The following is a 26300-nucleotide window of genomic DNA, read 5'->3' as shown; positions in this document are numbered from 1 at the left end:
TTTGATACTTTTGATGAAATGGAACTGTATCTGTCCAGTTGAAATTGTGAAAAGATGAATGAGTAGGTGATACATTTTTTTTTAAAGACAAGCTTTGAGAGCAATGGTCTCTTCCTCATGAAAGCTTGCTCTGTATAACGTATCTTTAAAATATATCTTGCCAGGCTAAATAAAAATACTATTGAAGTACCCATTCATTTTTGTACCCATATATCCCCCAGAACTGCAACTGGGTGACTTGATAAATAGCACTGTCATTCATAATAAGTAATGTAGGGCTTCAATCCATCAAAATACATAATTAGTAAAGAGCTCTCAATTGCATGTCATTTCCCAGAATCCCTGGTTGCAGGGATTCTGGGAAATGACAAGCAATTGAGCACTCAATTTGCTAAGCGATAATACAGGGTTACAGACCTTTCTGAGACCTACAAATTCACCACAAGTGGAATTTTTATTTATGAACAATACAAAGAAGTTCCAAATTAAAATAATGAAAAAACATCCGATATAAATCAAGGTTTCACCTTCCTTGTTCCATTTTTTGATGTCACAAGAGGACAGCTGTTGCTTCAGAGCACAACTTAGAAGATTTCTAAAACAGCTACGTACATGTATATTATAACAAACAAATAGAGCCACTGTCAAATCACTTTTTCAGATTTTAAAATAAATCAAACAACCAGCAGTGAGGAATAAGTATAACCTCTGGTGGTGCTAAAGGAGCGAAATAATGTTAACACACAAAAAGAGAAAAAAGAGGTCCTATATAAAGCACTCAAGTTGATGAAAAATAAGATTTCTTTAATATCACAGAAAAAACAAAAACATATCAAATATAAGTAAAACAACGAGAACTGCTAAACTCCTAAATACTATTGCTGCAAACATAAACAAAAAAAATCACAAAAGAAAATTCAAATAAATATATATACCAGAATGTAACCAATGCAGATGAATATATGTACCAAAGTATTGCGTAATGCATGAAAACCACACTAGTGCTATAACGCATGTATGTGGGTGTACATGAAGATGGAAACTAATACAGACTAGGGGAAATAAATGTTCCCCATGGGTGTAAAAAAGACTGGCCGGTCAAAAAGCATGCCTACCTAACAGGGTATATGATGGAGCAAAATGCATGGAAATATAACCATCTAGTAGATCTGGTGGACAAAGGTGGAGAAAAATATATAACCCTAATGACTCAGGGTCCAAATCAAATTGCCAAACAAAGGTCCCATAGCAAATAATGTTATAGAAATAGTTGAATTTCAACTTGCACAGTGCCAGGACAAGGCATGAAAGGGCAGAGGATCGGCAGCAAGTGAGTGTAGCATCAGACGGTTAACACCCGACTCCCTCCATGATGCCCAACACATCCGTAGATCAGCCGTAGAGGGTCAGCGAGGCAGTGGCAGACAACTGATGAGAGCGGTGGAGATGCGGTTTCAAATGGGAACTCCGATGGCCATTTTGCCGTGAGGCTACTTCCAGGAGTGTAATATCTGTGTGGAGTATTTACACACTATTTGAAGGCGCTGCCACATTCGCGGCATTGGTCACATGTTGCATTGCACCCAATCAATGAAGAGTTAGAACTTATGAGCAGCAACTATCTGTAACTAGAAAGACACAAATAAATACGAATACAATAAAATATAAAAAGTGAGACTGAAATCACTTTAGAAAAGAGACACAATTTGGAAATAATATAAGGAATACAGGATACCAAGATACATAAAAGAAATATAAAATGCATTAAATAAGTACAAGAGAAACAAGATTTCAAATTAAAATAATGAAAATCATCTGATATAAATCAAGGTTTCACCTTCCTTGTTTCATTTTTTGTTGTCACAAGAGGACAGCTGTATCTACAGGGCTCAACTTAGCAGATTTCTAAAACATCTACGTACATAGATATACTCAACAATTGTGAACATTTCTTGTGTGTACAGTACATTCTGTGCTGACTTCAATTTCATTACGTTTGAAAGTTTCTTGTTCTTTTGCATGTTCCATTCAGGAAAACTTTTTTTCCCCTTCAACCGCAAAATTGGACCCCAGCTTTGCAGACAGGAAATTCTGAAGCATTGATAAATATCTACCACAGAATTAAAAACATTTTATTATTAAACGTCCATCACTTCAGGATTGGACAAAAATTTCACATAAAACTTAGGAGCCAGCAAGTATTTTTAGGAGCCACATTTTTGCTGAGTGGCTGTGGGTATGTAACAGGGATTTATCCCTGTTTAAATAAAGCAGCCTCAGAGCTCTGAGAATCCAGCAGAGAGAGAGTTAATTGCAGCCACTCAATTAACTTGTCTCCACTTGGGACTAATGAGAGCTCTGTGAAAAGCCTCCTGTTGGAAACAGGAGAGAGATTCCTTAGCTCACAATTGGGCTGACACAGGAAAGCAGAGAAGCCTGCACACAGACACTGTCTTGAGCACAAAGGTGTGCTGAGATCAAGACACCCAGAGAGCTATATCTCCTGGACACAGAGAACCCAGGAACCTGCCAGAGACTGACATGGAGGGCCACCTGCTTAAAGTACATTATATGAACCTCTGCACACATCTCTTACAGGGTATAATTACATGACCCAGAAGTGAAGGAGCTTCGGATGGACTCTGGTGCGGCTAGACCCCTAGCACTCTAAAGTTTGTCTGCTGACTAACACATCTTATTGATACTTTCCAAATTAAAAGCTGACACACACAGGGAAATACAGAGGCATATTGATGATAAGGTGCAATCCCACGTAACCGGCCAAAAAACAACAGTCTGACTGGCTTCCTTAAACTAATCTAGCCATGCTAAAAGCAAAGACTTGACTGTTTTTCACTTCCTTGTAAATTAATTACAAAACACATTTCCTAGGAGCCTCTGAATGGGGAACTGTACACAGTGTTTGCCTTGATAAACAGAACTATTAATGTTCTAATAAATGGGTTTATAACAGTGGTTTTGAAAGGACTGTAAGCTTAAAGGTTGTGAGAGGGGAATGTGTCATTTATTTCCCTTTCATCCAGTTTCACCCATAGCATCTAGATAACAGCAAGGGCAATCAAAGCAGAACTCCTAGTGATGGATCTGTTTGTAAAATGAGAAAGAGGAAAAAAAAAGAAGCTTAGCGTCCTCTAGTTCAAAGCAATAGGCGTGGAGTAAATCTTTTGTCCATAATTACAATGCAGCATACAAGCAAACCCACTGCAAGTAGACACGTAATGATGGTCTTGCACAGGGGATCATTTTTCACCTGGTGGACCTGCAGCAAGAAAGCGAATCTCTCCCTTATCATGCATGGATGACTGTTATTTTTACTTGTTGATGTTTTTGTACTTACTGTGTGTACTTGGCTTTCAAACACACAAAAACCACTTATGTGGTTGCTTTTCTATTGTATTCATCATTTTTGATCTTTTGGGTCTGAATAAACGTTAGAGAGCTTCAGTCAGGAATAGAAAGAAAAGACCCCCAGAGAGAACATGTATGACATATAGTCCTAGTTGTTGCCCTTGTTGTCAACAGAGATATAAAACCCATATTTCCAACATCAGCGAACACCGTACACCCCATTCAAGTGAAATGTCCACCAGGTGTCTTCCGGCAATGAAAGGACCCTTATGGTGTAGCACCACTTAATAAACATGGGCCATACCGTATTTTATAGTATCTCCTACACAAGAAAAATGACTTGAATGTACTGCTGTATGTGTCTTGTGTAGAATGAGGTTAGGCCCGTCTCTGTCATGGTAATAGGAGATGCTAAACATTAACTGGATATAGCGGGGATGTGGGTAATTACATAGTAAACGTGAATAACAAAACAATTTATTACTTTCTCCCCTTTTCTATTATTCTTGTGCTGCACTTAATTGGTCCATAATGACAAATAGATGTACAGTATGATGGAGAAATATCTACAGTATAAGGGGCCCCGTTTACTAAGGCTGCGGTCCCAGTCATGACTGAGACACACGCGCCAGGCGGGGGGGGGGGCAGCGCGTGCACAGCGCTAACCGCGATCTGCGGTCTCAGGAGAGAGGGAGAGGTTGCGATGGGAGGGGGAGTGTTTGGGTTTTTGCGGGGGCGTGGCCATGACTTCACGCGGCTGGTTCGCCCTCATTGGCTGAACCGCCGGCGGGGGCGTGGCCACTGCTCCGTCGCAAGTTCCACACACAATTTTTTTGAGTGTGTGGAATCTTGCAGTACAGCGTGGCTGCTGAATGTGCGCCGACGCATGTACTCGGCCCTGAGTGACTGGGGGGCCGGTGTTTGTGCGCACAGTGCATGCCGAGGCGTGCGCTGTGGCAGTCACTGGGACCGCAGCCTAAGAAGTGCTACTCCATAAAACACCTTCTGTGCTGGAATACACCCTATGGGAGGGGTGCGCAAACTTTGTTTGCGCCCCCCTGCCTCCCCTCCCTCCCTGCTTGCCCCCCCCCTTTACCTTTTACCTTTTCTCTGGCATCGGCTGCGTCATTTGACATCACGACACCAAGTGATGTTGTCATGGCGACACGTCGCCAGAGAGAAGGTAAGAGACATACAGAGGCCTTGCGCGCTCCCCCGGCATTTTTTGCAGGGGCGCTGTGCTCTTCCCCAAGGCATTTAAATTAAATGCTGGGGTCTCGCGTGAGGCCTCTGTAACCTAGTTACTGGGATTCAGTAAATTGTTGTGCCACATTGACATGGCAGCGCGGCATCACATGACCCGGCGGTGGCATTTGACTCCCGTTGCCATGGCAACGAGGTCATGTGACGTCACTCCTGGCATCATTTGACGCTGGTCAAAAAGTAAGGGGGCGCGAGTACCTGTGGGAGCAGGAAGGGGGGCACAGCTCTAAAAGTTTGCGCTTCCCTGTACTTAGCCATGTTAGAAGATGTCATAAAATGGCACCATTTAATAAATATGGTCCATACTGGATTTTATAGTATTTTACTTACAGAGAGACTTCTAAAAGTCCATATTTCCGCAGTAGGATATATTTAGCTTCTCCTCTTAACAATGCAATCGTTTTACAATGGACAAATGAAAGGACACCGTGCTCTTTTACTTAAGCCGCTTTTGCTCTATCGGTGCTGAAATAATCATTGATAATGCGGCTATGTTTCTAAAAAGATTAGGAAGTGAATTCTATTTTTACATAGGTTCTATTCAGCGTCTTGGCATAAAGTCTTTGTGCTCTAAGGTCATTCTCTTGTTTGGAAACAAAAGTCCTTGTTAACTTTTAACATCAAATGCACCATTTGCCTAGGGACAACATATAGAGATATTCATTACAAAGAACATAGTTAAGATAATATTACAGTGTTAATTCGCAAGGTCAAAAGCTAAGACGTTGTCCCTCTTTGTACTTTCTTACGTTTTTCCATATCATTATCGGCCATCCAGAAGAATAGGTAAGGTTATACATTTTTAAGAAACTGGGGTATACTAGTGAATATGCTTATTATTGAGATATTCCTATCTTTTGAGCTTGTTTTAATTTTATTTTAAATATCCCTCCATAATGTTATTGTTTAAGCCAACCTAGACATGCACTTCACAATGATACTGAAATCCTTAAAAACTGTCGCCTACAGTGATTGCATTGATTCATTCAGTCTTAGGCCGCGGATACAGTAGGTGCACGCGCGACGGAGCACATGACGTTGCGCGCACCTGTCGGCTGAGCGATTTGTGGCCTATGGTCCACAGAGACGGGGAGGCTTGGCGGAGGCGTGGCTGTGACATCACATGAGCGGTTCACCCTTACTGGCTGAACCGCTCATGTGACTCGGCCGTCACGCGACAAAAACAAAAAATTTTGTCTCGCGAAAAATCTGCCGTGCCATCGCACTTCATCGCACATGCGACCGCAAACTCTATGGCCTGCCTCATAGAGGTACGGCCATTTGCTCTTGTCGTGCGAGCTGTTGCGCAGAGTATGGATGCGGCTCTATGATTGAGGTTGAGTTGATTTACGGCTCCCACCTATTAAGAATAGCAAAATTCCCTAGATTTGACAATGTGCTACAAACATTACATTGTATGCAGTGGCTGCACTTTGGTGGCACTTGTGCGTACTTTCGTGGTAGTTAAAACACTGCAGCTTTTTTTATTTTATTTAGCATCTCACAAAGAAGACATTTATTTCAGAAGACCACTCAACCTTAATTTTTTTGGCAGGATAAATATTGCTTAAATCGTTCTAAATTACAGTCCAAAGATCTTTGGCCCAAAGTTTAACCTTTTCACCTGCCCTTGTGATGTTCCCACGCGCTATTTCTTTTTCACTTTTTATATGGGTAGATTACGTTCACTGTGGCACGTGATCAGAACAGTGGTATTGCTGTTTACATCATCCAGGTGGGGGTCGTGAACATATTGCTGCCGAGGCGATCGTGGTTGCAATGCTGAAGGTCCAGTGGCACTCTTGTGTCAGGAGACTTCCTGTACCGAATAGGTAAATGTAGATCTTTTTTAGATCACGCACAGTAGCACAACTCTTTTTCTTAAGCTGCTTTGACCACTGGCTATATATACACAACTCTATTTCTGTGAGTGCTGTGAACATTCTAAATTGTAGGTGTTATAGACCCTGCTACAGTATGTAACTAAGTTCCAATGTAAACTAGTTTTTTTTTTTTTTTGCTTTTAATGTCCGCAAGGTTAAAAAAAAGAAGCTTTACAATGCTTTTACAATCTTTACCGCAACACTCTTTGTAGACTCCTCTATATCAAGGTTACAAGAAAGAAACATTTACATTTTTCAAATGAAAGAAATAAGTATTAAAATGACTTTTAGGATAATTGAAGCTAGGGGTAGATTCACAGAAATCCTCCGCTTTTACGCCCATAACGCGCGTTGCTGAAATTGGGAATGGAGCATTCTTAATTTTAATTGTACATTAATAAAAATTAAATATTAAGTGTGTGTGTGTGTGTGTTGTGTGTGTGTGTGTGTGTGTGTGTGTGTGTGTGTGTGTGTGTGTGTGTGTGTGTGTGTGTGTGTGTGTGTGTGTGTGTGTGTGTGTGTGTGTGTGTGTGTGCAGAAGCAGCAAGCACTCAAATGTAGATATCCAAAAAGGCCTGATGGTAGTCCCATAAATAATGAAAAGAGTATGTTACCATCCAGCAGGGCAGCAAAATAGAAAAGAGAGACAGCACTCAGAGATAAGTCAGCAAAACAATTTATTGAAACAGACACAAAAATACGACATTTCGATCCCCAGAGGGATCTTCTTCCAGAGGGATGAGGACGATAAGGGATGATCCTGTGTCGTTTGTACTGCCCTTGGGATGAATAGTTCTTTTGAAAGCTCTTTGTATTTCCCCCGAATATATTTCTATATAGTTATGATATCCCCTCTCAGACGCCTCTTTTGTAATGTAAACAAATCTAACTTAGCTAGCTTCTCCTCATAAATCATATTATCCACCCCCTTTATTAATTTGGTAGCTCTTCTCTGCACTTTCTATAGTTCCAAAATGTATTTTCTTTGGAGTGGTGCCCATAACTATACTCCATATTCATGATGTGGTTTTACTAATGTTTCATAAAGGGGCATCATTATTTTACTTCCCTTCCATCCATTGCCCGTTTAATTCAAGATAAAATCTTGTTTGTCTTTGCAGCTGCTGCATGACTTTGGGCACTAATGCTAAGCCTGCTGTCTACAAGCACTCCTAAATCCTTCTCCATCAAGCATTCCCCCAATTTATCCCCATTTAATTTGTAAGCCTCCTGTTTATTGTTGTTTCCCAAATGTACAACCTTACATTTATCTGTATTAAACCTCCTCTGCTATTTACCTGCCCAAGTTTCCAGTCTATCCAAGTTCTCCTGGAGAGAAATTACATCTTGCTCTGATTCTACTACCTTACATAATTTAATGTCATTAGCAAAGATGGAGACTTTGCTCTCTATGGCAACGCAAGGTCATTAATAAACAAGTTAAAAAGCAGGGATCCCAGTACTGATTCTGGTGGTGCTCCACTCACAATTCTGTTGTCTATCCTTCAACCAGTTTTCAATTCAGGTTCAAATATTTTTACTGTGTCCAATTTGTTTTATTTTGTACACTAACCGTGTGTGGAACCGTATCAAAAGCCTTTGCAAAATCTAAGTAGACCACATCAACTGCATTACCCTTGTCTAAATGCCTACTTACCTCCTAAGGTTAGTTTGTCATGACCTATCCTTCATAAACCCATGCGGACTATTAGTAATAATTTTGTTTTTTATTATGTATTCCTGAATATTATTCCGTACTAAACCTTCAAGTAGCTTCCCCACCAAAACTCAAAGAGAATCAGGGTCTGGATGGGAATAAGAGCAGCTTTTGAAAGGTGCTAAATATTGTAGCTTTATTCGTATGCGCTAACATCAACGGAGGTTTGGGGGTCTCCGTTGTTAGGTAAAGTGCTCATTACCATATGATTTGCATATGAGTAAGCAAAACGTCCCTTAATATGTAAGGATCCGGTATTTTTCTGGTAAATGAGAGTACATCGTAATGCAATGGGCATTTGGGGAAAACGATACGTTAAATGGCGAAAACGTAATACTAAAAATGTAACAGACCTCTGAGGACTTACCCCTATTGCAGGGATTCAAGAAACTCCAATAATGAGAATCAGAGCTAAATCGCCATTAACGGCCATAGACTTGAGTTGCAGTTAATGCCAACCGAGCTCCGATACCAGTTATCAGAACTTCATGAATCTGCGGTCTATGTGAGACTACACTTAAAATTTCTGTCAAACATAGTGCAGATTTTGGACGAACAATTTATGTCATAGGACAAGCTTTCGAGAGTTCTCCTCTCTTCCTCGTGTCAGCAATACTAGTTTACAAAGGAAACTATGGCTAAAACAGAGGTTAGGAAAGCAGAAAAAATAACAACTGTAGATAAGGTGGGGTGAGAAAGGGATGTCTGAAGACATTGGAAGGGTAATAAAACGGTGACAAGGAACAGCATGGAGGGGGATGGGGTTTCTGTGGGGGGTGGGGGGGGCACAACTTCCCCTTCCATGCTGTTCCTTGTCACAGCTTTATTATCCGTTTTCTGGATTTTCTTGCACCTTCCCCTCAAAATCAATTTCGCAATGTCAAATCCACAAACGGATGTGGTCGGTTTTAATCCAAGTGAACTAATCACTTTGGTGCACGAATTTCAGCAGATCAATTTCAAAAAGGGGGATATGCATTTTGAGGATATTTTTTTATTATTACCAATACACTCCGTGTATTCTGCAATTTGTGGACGTATTTGTAGAATCCAATCTGCGGATTCAGCAATATGTTGGCGGATTCTTAAGAATCAACCAACGGATTGCTGAATCCGCGGATTGGATTTTATAAATCCTTCCACGGATTGCAGAATACACGGAGTGTATTGGTAATAATAACAAAATATCCTCAAAATGCATACTGTATCCCCCTTTTTGAAATTGATCTGCTGAAATTCGCGCACCAAAGAAACCAATTGATCCATTGCGGATCCAAATTCGCCCCCAAAAATTGCCGTTGATAAGAAAGGATAACAGTCATACACACCATTATCATATCTACGAATTCCTCCTATTGATACATATTACCAATTGCCATATTGTTAGTTGACAGAGTTGAAGCTAAATGAGTCAGAAGTAACCAGACAAACAAGCTCAAAAGAGTCATATCCAAAATGTGCGCATCCATTGAGAAGCAAAATAACCAGCGTGGGACATTGCAGCCCCTGTCATTTTAAAATAATTCTAGATGTAAATGACTTTATAATGCTTTTCTTTATTGTGGCAACCCTTCCTTGTTTGAATGTATGCTGTTAGTAGAAGCATGGTGGTCAGAAATAACTTCCTTTTTAGTTTCAATCAGAATCGCAGGTTACTTCCTGGATGAGAATGCTGAACAAAGTTATTAATTGTACAAGGAAGGTGATGGCCAAAGTTACAAATTATACAAAAGGGCCACACAAAGTTGTCATCAATCTTTCTACTTGAACCCTCTGTTACCTGAGATATTTACCTTTTCATTTGCAGGTTTTTTTTAAATCAATATGGTTCATGGGTCAGCCTCTTTCCGTCGAGACAATAGAAAACCGGCACGTTCATTGGGCCATGATAGGATCCTGGTAACCATTTTGGTTCCTTTTGTTTACACTTGTAAAGAAAATGCAATTGTCCTAGGAGCCCGAGGAGGACACAGAGCTATTGACAATTGCTATTTAAACTCTGCAGGACTACTGCCCCATTTCTTATTATTTAAATAATAAATTAGCAATATTGTATGCAAGTTATTGCATGGGAATTCACTTTGCAAAATGTAAAGCCTCATAATCTTACATTGTAATATCCATAAACATAAATCAGATGTAAAGGATTCAGAGGGGGAAAAAAGGACAATTTCCAGAATTTTGGTTGATGAAGAATATTAATACACAAAGAATCACGTTTGGAGGAAAATAATATTTTCTATATGCAAAACAGACTGATTGTACACTAGTATACAAAAATAAGAATTAAATTATATATGTATATGTGTGATTTATTACATACTGTAGGATTCTTAAAGCCAGAGTACAATTTTTACCATGATGTTTTTAGTTTAGATGTGGTAAGCCAGAACTGCATTTAAAGCAGTAATCCTTTCCAGAAGCCTATATGAGTTTAACTTATATAATGTTAGTATCATGTTTTGTAATGGGGTTTTTTGGTGTAAAAAAATCAGGATTTTCTTAAACCCATCAGTGCCAGAGGATCCTGCCACCTCCGTGGCCACTGACCCTCCACCACTTCTTGATCACATAACCACTCTCCAGATCGATCGCCTGATCCCTTCCGGTTTCCGTCCGCCTGACCGGATTTGAGGGGGGCGATTCCCCACACCCCTTTTCAGTGTAGTATACAATCGTGTACAGTCCTTCAAAAAACAAGAGAACGTCAATGACAGCTTGGGGGGGTTAATCTCGAGCTTGTGAGCTTGACATGGAAACCTTTAGGGCTGGGACCCGCTGCGGGCGGCCGCACGAGCTTTCCTCACCAGCAGGGGAATCCTCCCGAGCCAGTCCCAGTCCCCCCTCACTGCACAGTTCACTACACGCTGTGACGCGTCAGCCGCCAGGGGATTCAAGAGAATTGTAATCCCAAGCGGCGACGCGTCACGTGGTGTGGCTGTGAGCCAATGAGGAAAGGAAGCTTCGGGGAGCGGGGAGGAGAGTGTGGGGGGAAAGCAGCAATTTTAAATAAACTTTGCAGTACCAAGGAAGTCCCCCCTGCTTCCTCCCACAGACTCTCTCCTCTTGGGGGGGGGACCCCCTTCCGATTCCCCCCCTGCACCGATTCACCCCCTGCTCCGATTCACCCCCCACACACACCCCCATGTGTATTTGTGAGTGCGTGAGTACCTGTCTGTGTGTCTGTGTGTGCCTGATTGCCTATCTGTGTGTGTGCCTGAGTGCGTGAGTGCGTGTCTTTGTGTGAGGAGTTGAGGGGCTCAGCGGTTATGGGGCTGAGGGGTTGAATGGCTGATGGGCGATCCCGTCCCCCCCCATCATGGCCGTGCCCCCCCCATCCATTTTAGCCACGCCCCCCCGCTCTCAAAAGTGGCCCTTTTGGACCGGAAAAAGCCCCAAGTGCCTCTCCACGCGCCGCCTGTCTGCAGTGCGGGCGCGTGGTCTGAGGCAGCGGGGCCTTAGCCTTAGACTGCTCTGGGGAGGCAGCTCCATTTTTATATCCCGGACACTTTATATTCTGAACGTTTCTATATCTCCTGAAGGAGCATCAGATTAAAAAAAGAAAAAAAAATAGCTCTGGAAAGGACAGGCAGAGAGTCCATAGAATAAATCAAAAATAAAATGCAGAAAGTGGCGCCCGGAGCTGACTGCTGCTTTAAATACAATACAAGGACTTCCATTACTTCCTAATTTATTTCTTGGGAGTTTTAAATCATCAACAGATTGATTGAACCACAACTCTGCATGCGGCAATGACTTATGCTCCACGTGATGAGCTGTACCAACAGCTCCCACAGGCCATGTTGTTTTAAAAGAAGGAAACACAAATAATTCAAATTGTTTAGTGGTGGCTATAGTCTTGCCATACGAGCTAATTGCCATTAAAGGACATAAAGAATGTTTTATAGATGCTAAATACAATTGCTATTAATTTTCACTGGTGGAAATGATCTGAGTGCCTCGGTACAGCCAAAGCTGTACGTTTTTTTTTTCTGTTGATGGAAAAGATTTGCTTTTTTTGTTATGTGACATTGGAATTAGAATTCGATGTCACAATGAAACAACTCTTCATTTGTAAGAAGCGCCAATCTATCAATGCTGATCGGTTATTAATATAGTACTAGTCCTCTTCTGGGGCAGGACAACCGATTTAATGCAAATAAGTCTAAGCATCAATTTTTATTTTATTTTTTTGCTTTGCCAGGTGTTAATTGTGCACAAATGTTAATTTTGTATTCATTATTACTAGTAAATGTTAAAAAAAAACTTTTTTTTTTTACACATCTATTTTATATCTGTCACTGTCTCATGGACGATCAGTGGTGCAATTCCAAAAGATAGAATACATGAGACTGTATCTTGCATTATTGTGTGTGCATATGCTATGGATTTGTTTGATTATACTGTACTAACTCAAAATAAAATGTTGCAATGCATGCACAAACAAATGTCTGTATTATATTGAGTCTACATTACAAGAGATAGTCCCACTGACTGTCATTAAATGACAAAGATGTTGAGCACAGTCCTTGTACACCCATATCAAGGTCATGGCCATACTAAAGATTGTCGTGTCCCTCCACTATGTTGATTTTAGTAGTTTTAAACTTTTTTGAATGGGATATAGTTTGCTCCATTAGTAATGTAAATCCGTATCTTCCGTTTACCAGAAGGCACAGGGATTATGCAGTTAAGTGGATGGATTGTGAGACAGGGATCAGATTAAACATAACTCTCTAATTGACAAAGAATTTTTCTGAACAATTTGAAGGGAAAAAAAATAGATCTAGAATTGCACAGCTGCAACTTATTTGGAAATTTGGATTTTTGTAGGTGTATTTGTATGTGAGTTTCCATGGCATTGACTGCAATTTCAACAATGCAACACAATGTCTAATGCTTTACATGTATAAAGCAAATAAAGAATGATTGAAGCTGCAGATGATTACCACCAGATAACCTTTATATTTTACAAACTGTATGCTATGTTATGTCATAAATTTAGCATGTGACATAAGCAACATGTGTCCACAACAGAACACTAGATTTGCTTCTGAATAATTATAGCCCAGTGTGTCTGTCAAGTTTTACCCTGCCCCAAGTTGTCTTTCTTCTAATATGAAAATATAGACATAGAAGTACAGTAATAATCATTTTTGAGGAGTTTATTACCTTGTGAAGAAAATAGCCACAACATTAACATTTCAATGGATGCTTGTTTTTGTATTCTCACAGCCAAAATGTATATTTAGTGCAGTCAGTCATGTACGTAGTAGAGGAGATGCATTTGAGAAATTACAATGCATCAATTATTGTGTTTAAGCAATGTGCTATTATCCTAATCCTTTGAAAAGGAATGGGCAGAGAAAAAAGCACAACATTTTAGTGGATAAAACATACAGTAGCCCGATATAGCTTGGAAATGTGTAGCTGTTTGGGTTTACGACATACATACTGTATATACAAAAGCATTTATGTATGTAATTAGAATATTCGAGACCAGTGGTTTTTTTAACCTTTTTTTGTTTAAGGGACCCTAGAATTATCTGCGAAATTCTGCAGAACTCAAACCCTCTCTAATAGTGCGTCTGAGATCAGATGCATTGTAAGGAACCCCAACCCTCTCTAATAGCGCGTCTGAGATCAGAAGCATTGTAAGGAACCCCAACCCTCTCTAATAGTGCATCTGAGATCAGATGCGTTATATGGAGCCCCAAACCTCTCTAAAGGTGCGTCTGAGATCAGATGCATGGTAATTCTTCTGTTTTTGGTACAATTTTCAAATGACCTGAAAATTGCATGGAACCCTTAAAGGATGCCCAGGGAACCAGCACCAGTGAAAAACACTATTCTAGACTGTTCATAATACCCTAAATAAAATTGTTATACAGTACGTTGAAATATCTGAGCCTTTGATTAACTCCTTGTACAGTAAATGTATAGCTTATTGTCATTTACACATTGGCTAGGAATAGGAAAATATGTGAGGTCTTTCATTATTCACTGTTAAATAAACCATCTTACAACAAAGTGATTGTTTCATGGTCCGTGTGTCCCTGGCCTGCATAATTCAAGGATGAGGAATATGTAAGAAGAAAACATTTTTATTATGAAAGACACACTGGGTTCTGTGTGCCCAAGGAATATCCACAAGGAACACAACAGGATCTGTAGAGGAAAGTAGTTATTTGTAACCAGGTGGATAATGGTTTTGTATATGTAATATATTTACTTGGAAATGCGCCTAGGGAGCACAGCATTCTGTTGCCACATGAAGCAAGCAGAGTAGTGGAGAATTCTAGCAGCTGCATACTCCCCCCCCCCCCTCCCCAAAATAGACTGGATTCTTTGAGTTAGAGTTTTTCGTTTGAGATACCTTTTATTGGCCAACATGATGATTGTACATATTACTTTATGTTTATGCTCTTTACACTACATTGGTTGCAATTACAGAATAGATTTACCTGATTTAAACAAATCTGTAACATCTCCACGATTTTTTAATTTTGTCCAACGTAAGAGACAGTTAAAACAGATGGCAAATAACATTTTTTGTTTTCGGTAAGAGAAATATATACATATATTTTTTAAAGAAACATTTTTTAAACTAGTATCCATAAAAATGGACGTAGATTTATATATACAGGCATACCCCAGTTTAAGGATACTCACTTTAAGTACACTCGAGAGTAAGGACATATCACTCAGTAGGCAAACATAAGGACATATCGCCAAGCACTTCCTGAACAGCAATATCAGCTCCCTACCTGTACTGAAGCTGTACGCAAGCGGGGAGACTATAGAGCCTGTTACAAATGTGTTATTTACATCAGTTATGCACGTATATGACGATTGCAGTACAGTACATGCATCGATAAGTGGGAAAAAGGTAGTGCTTCACTTTAAGTACATTTTCCCTTTACATACATGCTCCGGTCCCATTGCGTACGTTAATGCGGGGTATGCCTGTATTCACTGGAGTTAAGTATAATGAAATCTAATACCTAAAAAATTGTGAGTACATTAAAAATAACCATAATCAAAATATTCTTCTGCATTTTCTTTGCTTGAAAATGTGTCCAAAAAGACTTACCATAGTAAATAATGAAATGAAAAGCAATCATTTTGTTTCTTTGCTAAATATGATATGCTCGCCAGTTTTACAACACAGAAACGCTTATTCATAGGGGTTACTGGGCACTTTTGCATGGAAACTCCCATAGTTTAACATTATCGTAGTTTAATGAATAACCCCCATGGCCGTCTCCCATACAGTACATTCAGATTGTACTAAAGTGCAATAGCCCTTAACATTTGTTAACAGCCACCAAATAGAATAGCCGGTCACTTAAAATCGACTATAATAAATGTCAATTACTTCTTGCATTTTCAGATTTATGCTTCAGCAAAGACCGTTTTCTGGATATTTGTCAAGTCAAGTTTTGTTGTTGTAATCAGACAAGTATAAGTATTTTTAGATAATATTTGAACATTTACACAGTAACCACATGCTTTGGGTGGTTTTGTAACCAATCAATACTAATGACTTTTTATAATAAAGACTGTCTCTGTCCTCAAAGCCACATGTAAATTGTTCCTTTTGTTTAGCTCTTTGTTTGCAAAGTAATTATGATGCCATCATTAGCGAAACAGATAAACATACACTAAGTAGGTGATCTGTATGAATTCAGCCTAACAAGAGGGGAGAAAAACCTTTTACTTTTTCACAAGAAATCAATAACTAAAATAGGGGTTTAACGGCTGCTGAATTTTTCTAATAAAAGCAAATGGCTACGATAAGTTGATTTAAATAAATAAACAACAACATGGGGCTGAAATCTTAATGCGTGTTCACTAGATGGCTTATTTTCTAACATGTCTGTGGTTCTGGTATCACATATTAGCTAAATATCCCAAATGTACACATGCTTATATACTTAGTAATATAAGACAGTGTACACTGTCACTGGTGTTCTTGTTTTGGTTCCACATTTTTTGTGTTTTTGGTTTTGTGGGCACAGTACAACAAATACAAATATCACTTACATGTAAGAGCACATTCACGTCTCAGACAGGTTTGCAATCCTGCTTTTCACCATTATCTCTTAGCATCCAGCGATTCCACTGCAGCCAGGGATTCTGGGAAATGACATGCAAATGATCACACAGTGTCACCTTTAACGCCATGTCCATTTAAACATGGACCCCCTATACTGTAAGCTTATGTCTGCTGCATTACAAAGCTTTCCAGCACAGCCTGGGGACAGTACCAAATCCCGAACAACTGTAGGTTTTGGTTTTGGGATGAAAAAAAACGATTTGGAGCAAAAACTCAAAATTAGCAGGAGTTTGTTTTTTCATTGTCTTGGAATTCAAAATTTTATAAGTGCGCAAATTTTGTTTAGTAACCAAAAGTCCACCCAGTTTATAAAAAAAGAAAGCAGAGGGAAAAAAAAAAAAAGAATCTGAGGATGAGCTTTTTATTGGATTTTGCTTGGATTCGAAAATGTTTTCCAAAGTTTGACTCGACATCTGACAGGACTTTGAAGGTCCACTCATGAAGTTCGAATGTCGAATCGGCGAACCTGCCCAGCTCTAGTATTTAGAAGCTATGTGCACTAAAGTTGCAATTCCCAGTACTAAGGGATTAATAAATTATGACAACAAAATATGATTCAGTGTATCAACCACACATACTGTGCATCTGGAACAATTGAAGAGCCCTTCTGGAAGAAATCTGCAATGATTACCTTGGTAGACCTATTAAAGTAAGCAACAACAGGCATCCCAACTATGAATAACTGGAACCTCTCAGAGCTTGAATGCTGAAAAACATTGTTAGAGGGCATAAATAATACATGAATAGAGCTGAAAGGCAAGCTTATGAGTGAGTGGAAAATATAATGTAAATTGCAAATGTACTTGAAATACTTCAATTGAATGCAGCACGGATCATTTGATATAAAAGCACATTTTACTGCCAATAATAGAAGTCTCATTATTTATTTTTGTAAAGGAGATTAAATATACAAACATTGTATCTGCTTTAATCAGTTTGGTGAACATTCAAGTTTCAAACCCGTTTAGCAGTGAGATAAACAGTCCAGTGATTTTCCCACTGTGTTCCATGGACCACTATTGGTCGACAAAGTGGTCATTAATTTCAGTTAGCTTTGTTCTGAAGACTGTGGCTGTTCTACCACTACTGGGGAACGTTCTTCCTATTTAAACCCAACATTTCTGGAATTATATGTTCTGACGTACATACAAGTATATTGATGATCAGCGCTAAGTATAAGTATGATGGGTACATAAAACAAAATTTAAACAAGCATTTCAGGGTTATTGTTACCCAAGCACCAACGGACGCCTGTGATGGTCTCGTGGCTCTCTCCTTCTCACTCCAACAACCTCGATGTAGGGCCTGGAAAATCTCCACTCCAAACGCTGGTGTTTTGGCCTCTCGCCTTAGGGAAAGGCTAGTGCAGCTTCAGCAGTCCAGAAAAAGACCTCCGCTTATATGCGTTGTGCCCGTCACTGCATAAATCTCGTGTATAACGGAGCAGCGGAGTACACGCGGTTTTGCGTCCTGGTCGAGAGCTTCTTCCGGGTCTGTGACGTCACAAGATCGCGAGACTTCGTCGCAAGTCTGCAGGACACCGGATCAGTTTTCTGGGAGTGCTGGGATGTAGAGGGTTCGCAAATGTCATCAATCATACGCGTTTCGAAACCACAGAGGGTCTCTTCATCAGGGAAGATGAAGAGACCCTCTGTGGTTTCGAAACGCGTATGATTGATGACATTTGCGAACCCTCTACATCCCAGCACTCCCAGAAAACTGATCCGGTGTCCTGCAGACTTGCGACGAAGTCTCGCGATCTTGTGACGTCACAGACCCGGAAGAAGCTCTCGACCAGGACGCAAAACCGCGTGTACTCCGCTGCTCCGTTATACACGAGATTTATGCAGTGACGGGCACAACGCATATAAGTGGAGGTCTTTTTCTGGACTGCTGAAGCTGCACTAGCCTTTCCCTAAGGCGAGAGGCCAAAACACCAGCGTTTGGAGTGGAGATTTTCCAGGCCCTACATCGAGGTTGTTGGAGTGAGAAGGAGAGAGCCACGAGACCATCACAGGCGTCCGTTGGTGCTTGGGTAACAATAACCCTGAAATGCTTGTTTAAATTTTGTTTTATGTACGCACAATACTTACCTTCTTATTTTGGTTACTAAAGATATCATTTAATGCACTATGAGCGTTGTGCGCTGTGTTTCTTGTTTTTTTGTGTGCATTTAGGGGGGACCAGAGCCATCCCTGGTGTCACAGCTGCAGACGCTCCATAAATATTCATACTATACACAAGGTCACCTATTTAATTGTATCACATTCATCACGTTATTTATATATTGTTGTTGCGCACTTTTCTTTTGTTCACCTATAAGTATGATGGCCCTGCAAATTTTACATCATTATGAAAATGTTATGCTGATATCGTCTTTAAATATGGTGGGAAATAGTGTTGATATTTTGGGTGTGTTTTATTGGTCTTACCACTGCCTTGTCTATGTATGTATTATGTCTTTATTTATATAGCCAATGATGTGAATACATCATTGGCTTACAATAAATTTTCTAGCAGAAATCCGCAGTGCCCAGGTTTTTCCTTCTTATCAGATATTGGAGTACCACCCAGAAATTCCTTAACCAGGAGCACCGGTATTTATGATTTATTTTGCTATTTGGGGAGTGCAGCATTACTCTACTATTTTGTTTATTTATATTGCGCCATTAGTGTACATAGCGCTTCACAGTAGTAATACACGTAACAATCATATAAATAACAAATAGTACAAATAACAGATCATGGGAAAAAGTGCTTCAGAAACAAAACTAACATTTCGGAAGAGGAGTCCCTGCTCCGAAAAGCTTACAATCGAATCCCTCATTCATGTCACTATTCCTTATTGGATATCAAATATGGAAGGGGTGTCCATCAATCTTACTTGATTATGTTGTCTTGTGGTTGGGAAAAAAAAGGATTTATAATAATATCCCTCCTCTTACTATCTAATTTTGGTGCCTATGGCACATGAAGATACAATGACTTGCCCAAGGTCTCATTGAGAGCTGACACTGGGATACCAGCCACGTTCACCAGCTTCAAAGGAAGTGCCTTTACCACTGAGCCACTTCTTGAGCCTATTACACATATCACTGCCTTTAGTTCAGTTTTGTTCTCAGTGGAAGTGCACTGATTACGAAGCATTGTTTCAAAACAAAATTGTATTGTATATCTTTATTTATATAGCGCCAAAAGTGTACTCAGCGCTTCACAAAGAATACAGTACAGGGAATTATAATAATACAATAAGTGCAGAAAAATCAGACAATAGGAAAGGAAATCCCTGCCCGATGAGCTTACAATCTAAGAGGTTTGATGGGGAACTTACTGAGACAGCAGGTGAGGGAATAAGTGCTGTAGATAGCAGTGCTTGGCCACAATGGGTGGTAGGAGTGACTGAGTGTGGGTGAATAGCCATGAGTGGAGGTTATTGGGATGCTTTGTGGGGTGAGTTTTAAGGTTAGTCATATTAAAATGAGAGGGTTAGCACAATTTACAGGGGAAGAGGTGGCAGGGAGGCATGGGTGAAATCAGGTGTGCATGTCTGGGTTCAGGATTAGGGGAGATCCCCAGCAGCAGGAAGGAGTAGATAAAGGGTGTGAATAGAGGATTTGTGTGGGTGTTTTTAATTGAGGGGTAAAGAAGTTGATGGAAGAAAGGTATATGAATAATGGTGCAGTGGGGAGTGGGGGAGTTGGAGAGAACAGAGATATTCACAAAGGAGTGAGGAAACAGTCAACAGAAAAAGCAATAGGGAGGGCATAGTGAGATGCATGAGGAGAGACTTCCCAGGTACTGATGGATAGAAAGAGTACAAAGAATCACAGTGTATCGAAAGTAAAGTTCTCACAGTTGCAAAGTTGTTGTGCAGTCCCGATCTTCCTCCAATCTTCTCCTCCAATTTCAACTCCAAAATTAACTCTGTTACACACTTTTGATGTTACACTTTAAGATGGGACACAGCCAAAGGGTTTTAACAGGAATGCCAACAACTTTATACCACCAAGTCAATTGCAGTGTGTTGGCTGCCATATGGCTACAGAGCTAACACACCCAACAAGTCTACAGTAGACTTATAAACTGGTAAAACTGTACTAGCTGCTGTTTTTTTGGAAGGTTAGTACTTGTGAGTGTGGTCTTCCCAATCAAAACGTAGCTATTAAAAATGAAAGGTTCCTGGGAGAAAACAACATGGCCACCTCTAATTTCACTACTTCTGGGACACTACATGGAATGCATTTGACTATTCTTGATCACCTGATGCTTTCCAAGGTGGCAGAATCCAAAACCCGTACTATTTTCATGATATTCTGCTTTAAGGAATAAATAGAGGAAGTTACACATTTTAACATGAAAAGGTGTTTTCACATCAGCTTCAACCACTGCAGACTTTTAAATCTGCGCTCTCAATTTTAAATGCTAGATTGATAAAATCTGTTGACGTTATCTAGGGCCAGATGGCAATTCTACTTCTTTCATTAGCAACAGCTTACCAGTGTGAGCAAATAACAATTAGCAACAATCAGTAATTAAACATCTTATGGCAGATCTTCGAAGCAGCAAGAGAGAAATAATGCTTTTTTGTTTGTAAACTATAGTTTACTATGCTAATATTTTCCTCATGTGAATTAAAGGGCATTTGTTTGTAAGAAATTAACCCAACAGTGTGAGATGAAAAAAAACGTCTAAACCTACAAGCTTGTTCTCATTCTGACACAAAAGACCCTGAAATAATAATTATTGCCTGAATCTGGTACAGATGAATGCGCAGTATCATCAAAGCCCTGTGCCAATTTAAATTCATACATTTGGCGACCATATGAGTGCAGGAAAATGATTCTTTCTCACTTATATTTGGGAATAAAAATGTCAGATCAGCTGCTGTTTGGAAAACGACTATTTTTCAACAGGTCATCGTCTTAAAGTCTGCCAAAAGTTGCAGCTGAAAGCCTTAGAACCAATCCATTAAATACAAAATGAAAGATTACATGCCAAATTGACATTTGACTGACATTCTTTCTTCATTAAAATTATCAGAGCATGTATCACAAGCATCTTCTGAATTCTGCTGGACAGTAAAAAAACAGTTTACTGTATTTGAGAGCTCAAGGCTCTATTTTGCTGACTTTACAATAATATTTCTTTTGAAATGTTTCTTCCCACTGCGAGTAGATTGTTTACTTGTCCACTGTTGTAGATTTCTCTGAATCATTGCTAACATGTGCAATTGGTATTAGAACATTCAGAGCTGGTTTGGCCTTGATTGTTTCCCACCATTGGTAGAAAGAACCAGATGCATTAAATAAGTGCCAGAAAAAGAGAGCATGATGTTTTTCACGCTATCCAGCAAGCAAAACATAGTTAAAAAAAAGCCTAATAGGCTTATATTTACTGTCACAAATTATTCCATTCATTCTTTTAGTCTACAGTCTACTGAAATATATTGCTGCTATATCAAGAAATTGACCTGTTTTTAATTTAAGAGGTTAAATCTTCATTAGTTGCAGAGCATAATTCCATGCTTGTTCTTGGCTTTCATGGTTATTCTCGTTTGATATAAAATATTGCATAACGAATTACTTTCTTTCAGGACTAAATGGCCTACAGTATGTATCAGGAATACTACACTAACAAAATGCAGCCTACCAATTATATAGTATTGCATGTGTAGCCAGTCCCCCATAGTCCCCTCTTACCTGCCGGCAGGGCGTGCAAACACCCGTCGAGTGCCGGGTTGCTTGGGATGCTGCGGGGAGTTTGAGGTTGGTGAGCGGGTCGCAGGAGCTCCGCCGAGGATACTGCCACCTTGCCGATGCACACACATGCGCACTGAAGATTTGCGCATGCGCAGGGCACACAGAGTTGCGCACCATCTTGGTACACCTCGCGCATGCACAGGAGACATTGCTGAACGGCGGCCATTACATGAAGGGCTCCGCGAGGGACTGCAACCCCCAGCAGCCCCGGGGGCTGTGAGCGGGCGGCGAAGAACAGCCAATAGGGCAGCAGCAATCCCCTGCCCTAAGATTGCTACATTTGGCGTGCTCAGGAGGGACCACGCCAGTCAGAGAAGGGACACAGAGGGGTAAGGTAGTGTATGGTGTATGGGTGCAGGTGGCATCCTACACTAGGCCATATACCCCTCTTTGGCCCTGACATAGTAGGGAAAGCCCTTAGCTACGGACATTTCTCCAGTAGCTGCTTATAGTCAGGGTATAGCACCAGTAATTACGGGCTGTGGTCTGGGACCAGACCCCAATCGCAGTAATAGACTTTCAAAGGTGTAAAACTCCAACTAGAGTCCACCCCACGTAGAGGCGGACGCATTCGCAGATGACGACGTTGGATCAGACGGATCCCAGTTTGTTATTCAGCAGTACCCGGGTGCAGGTAGCTACCTCAAAAAGTGCACCAACAGTTCACAGGATAGTGCTATTCCACACACTTTTGTGTGGGCACTGACATTAGGAAAGGACATCAGGGATATTGGTGCCAAGCACCCTATGTACATTGGGGACACTCATCTGGTGGATTGGGTTGTGTGTGTGGGCTATATACTGTTGGGTAAAGGTTGATTATCCTGCGTTCAGTAAAACCAGTTATTATATACCCGGTATCGAAGAAGAAAACAGGTGCGCAAATCACATCAGGACATGGAAAGAAAGTAGAGACACAAAATAGTGCAATATTGTCAACCCCAACAGATGAAATCAAAGTTTAAAGCTCTATAAAATTTGCACTCACGTGTACAACGTGATAGTAAGGCGTTGTGGTTATTAGAAGTTACCAACTTATGTTTCCAGACGGATGCTCCAGATCCATAGAAAAGGAAGGGAAATCCATATAAAAAAAAGGAAAAAGCAAAATAGTATAGTACTGCTTTTAATATTAAAAACACAAAGTATTCCACTTACATAAGTTCCTTTGTTTGTGAGCATTCAGACCACCCTTGGTCATATGGACAGAAAGTTTTGAGTTGTTGATTGTTGATATGCGTGAGAGACGTGACGCGATGACGTCACGCGCGACGTTCTACAATCCAACCATAATATGGTGGAGTTATGGGCCCAATGTGGGGCTGTATAGGAGATTGTATACCAGGACTTTGTAAAGTTTTGACAAATTGAATATGCTAATATATGCGTGATGACGCATCACATGACGCGTTATGTGACGTCGGACGTGATGACGTCACACGTGACGCTTCGCAATTTGAAAATTAATGCGGGGGGTTATTTAAGGAAGGGAAACAGTGCAGGATGTTAGATTAGCCCCTGGAAGACTTTTAAAGGGGAAACGCGCGTTGGGTGAATCATTGAGAACAGAGTGGCACTTTGTTGGTGACATCCAGAGTGGAAGACGACTTCATTCAGCCCAGTGTATGCTGTGATGGCCGCGGAGCAGATGCTTTTGCTGTGAATACAACTGTCTGTCCATATGACCCAGGGTGGTCTGAATGCTCACAAACAAAGGCACTTATGTAAGTGGAATACTTTGTGTTTTTAATATTAAAAGCAGTACTATACTATTTTGCTTTTTCCTTTTTTGTATATGGATTTCCCTTCCTTTTCTATGGATCTGGAGCACCCGTCTGGAAACATAAGTTGGTAACTTCTAATAACCACAATGCCTTACTATCACGTTGTACACGTGAGTGCAAATTTTATAGAGCTTTCAACGTTGATTTAATCTGTTGGGGTTGACAATATTGCACTATTTTGTGTCTCTACTTTCTTTCCATGTCCTGATGTGATTTGCGCACCTGTTTTCTTCTTCGATTGCTGGTTGGATTTGGTCTGAATCCTGTGTCGGGAGCTGCACTCTCTAAGGACAGTATATTATTTAAATGTTATTGGTTTTAAGTGGTGTTATTTGCGCTTGTTTATTTGTTCACTATTATATACCCGGTGTGTGATTACTATTGGTATTGTTCCTGTGAGGGGCTTATCCCACCACGTTGGGATCCCTCGCAGGTGGAGGTGCTGCACCGAGGCAAACGAGATATCACCCCAGGCTACCAGTGGCGGAGGCTCCGGCCTCCTGGTAGCCAAACAGGTAACAGCGGTACTGGTAGTTCCTTCAGTGATGGGGAAAGGGGGCTACATATGAATAATTTGTTTTCATTTATTTATAGTGCCAAGCATGTAAGCAATGTTTCACAGAACAGACAGTATAATACAGGGCACTATAATAGAACAAGCAAATGAAACGTGAAAAAAAATTAAGCTAGTGAATTCCTGCTCCGAAGAGCCGACAATCTAAGGGGAGATTACATAACCTCCGACAATCCCATGTTACCTACCATTCAAGTCCATGGCAGTTAACATGGGGTCATTGGGCGAGAACGGGGGTTGCTATCACTCCGGGTTTGACCCAGAAACTATGGGTTTTGGCCACATATCTCTGGGCTGCGGGTTTACCTGAGAAATATCAGTCACTGTGTCATGCGGCGTCACGTTGTCATGACAACGGGATGTCGAGTGATGCCTCAGCACCATGAAGCATCCCATTGTCACGGCAACTTGACACGGCATGACCATTTGACATTTGTGGAGCCATGTTGACCGGACCTTGCAAGAGGAGATGCCGGGAGATGCTACCGCATGCTGCGGGAGAAGGTAAGAGATATAAATGTAACAAATGTAATTTAATCGCAAAAAGAATCTGGCTTAGCCTTCAATAGAAGATGGCAACCCTAGGCGAGAACCAATATTGGAGATTAATGAATTCCAGCACCAGAGGTTTTGGAAAACTTACAAAGACAGTAGGAGTAAGCACAATGGACAGAAGTGCTTGTCAATGGTGGCTAGTAATTGCAAATGGGTGTAGAAATTAGAAAGTCCAGATTCTTGAAATATCCATGTTGTGTTCGAGGTGAAATCGAGGCAAAATCCCCATTTGGTTTACCGCTTTCATCGGATCTTGCAGTGTTTAATTCCCCTTCCAGATAAAAGCATCTCTCCCTTCTGCTATATGCAACACAAAACTCTAAATATAACAATGTCAAGATTTTTGTGGAAGGGTAGGAAAAACAGAATAGCATGAAGCAAGCTATACTTACCTAAAGACATATGGGCAAATAATTTCCCAGATATAAGGAATTACAATCTAGCATTCATACTCAGACATTTGGGCGACTGGATTCTGGGGGAAAAAATATTACCCGTCAAATATTCATGAGTCACAACTCAGAAGCCCCATAACCCAAAGGGAAATATTACACATGAAATGGGGAGAAATACCCTCCCATATAAAAATTATTTTGATTATCCGAGGTACAATAAGAACATGGAGAGAAGTACGGAAAAAATGTGGATTCTTTTATGATATCCCAAGTTACCTACGAGTACAAGAAAACTCGAAATTCCCCCTGGGAGTTGAAAAAAAAATGAATTTCAAATATGGAAAACAGAAACAGAAATCATTTAGTGTAAATATCACTTATAAGTGGTGAGTAAAGTGAAAACTTAATATAAATAGTGCTGGAGAAGTGATAAAAATTGTAATAAAATATAGTCCTTGGGAGTTGTGCATCTCCATACTGTAGAAACAAGACTCTTTTCTATCGTCTTGACAATTACGGAGAAGAACAGGATCGGGAGCGCAAAATGTCTCAAAGGATATATAGAATAGAGAACAGCAAGAAAAAATATAGTGCAACGCTGTTTTAAATCAATTCTGCAAATAAGGGACGGGTGTAAAGTATCTCACTCACGTCATGTACGAGATATTCAGGCACTGAGGTTATTAAAACCAAATGAGATGACTTGACATCTTCAATAGATATCCAGAGTATGAAGGGGAATCCCAATACATAAAATTATAAAAGCAGATATGGTGCAATATTGTTTTATACAGAATACGAGTTTAAAAAGTTATACACTCACAAGCAGAGATGATAAACAAGTGGCTGCAATACAGGATGTCAAGACTCTCCCTCCTCCGA

The 26300-nt window shown here is 40.3% G+C and overlaps 1 protein-coding gene and 1 long non-coding RNA gene across 2 annotated transcripts in view; one reads left to right on the top strand and one right to left on the bottom strand.

The window, feature by feature from the left end:
- BMPER (BMP binding endothelial regulator) overlaps positions 1–26300 on the top strand; it is a 383811-nt gene that overhangs the window by 20712 nt on the left and 336799 nt on the right. The gene's annotated exons all lie outside the window — the stretch shown is intronic.
- On the bottom strand, positions 865–17058 carry LOC142488705 (uncharacterized). The gene is made up of 3 exons (XR_012799597.1): positions 16983–17058; positions 16279–16371; positions 865–1628 (listed from the first exon to the last, which is right to left on the bottom strand). It is a non-coding gene; the product is annotated as an uncharacterized LOC142488705 (long non-coding RNA).

The sequence above is a fragment of the Ascaphus truei genome, chromosome 2 (assembly GCF_040206685.1).
Source record: "Ascaphus truei isolate aAscTru1 chromosome 2, aAscTru1.hap1, whole genome shotgun sequence".
Lineage (NCBI taxonomy): Eukaryota > Metazoa > Chordata > Amphibia > Anura > Ascaphidae > Ascaphus > Ascaphus truei.
The sequence above is the reverse complement of the archived record's forward strand: the minus strand, read 5'-3'. Positions and strand labels throughout refer to the sequence as shown.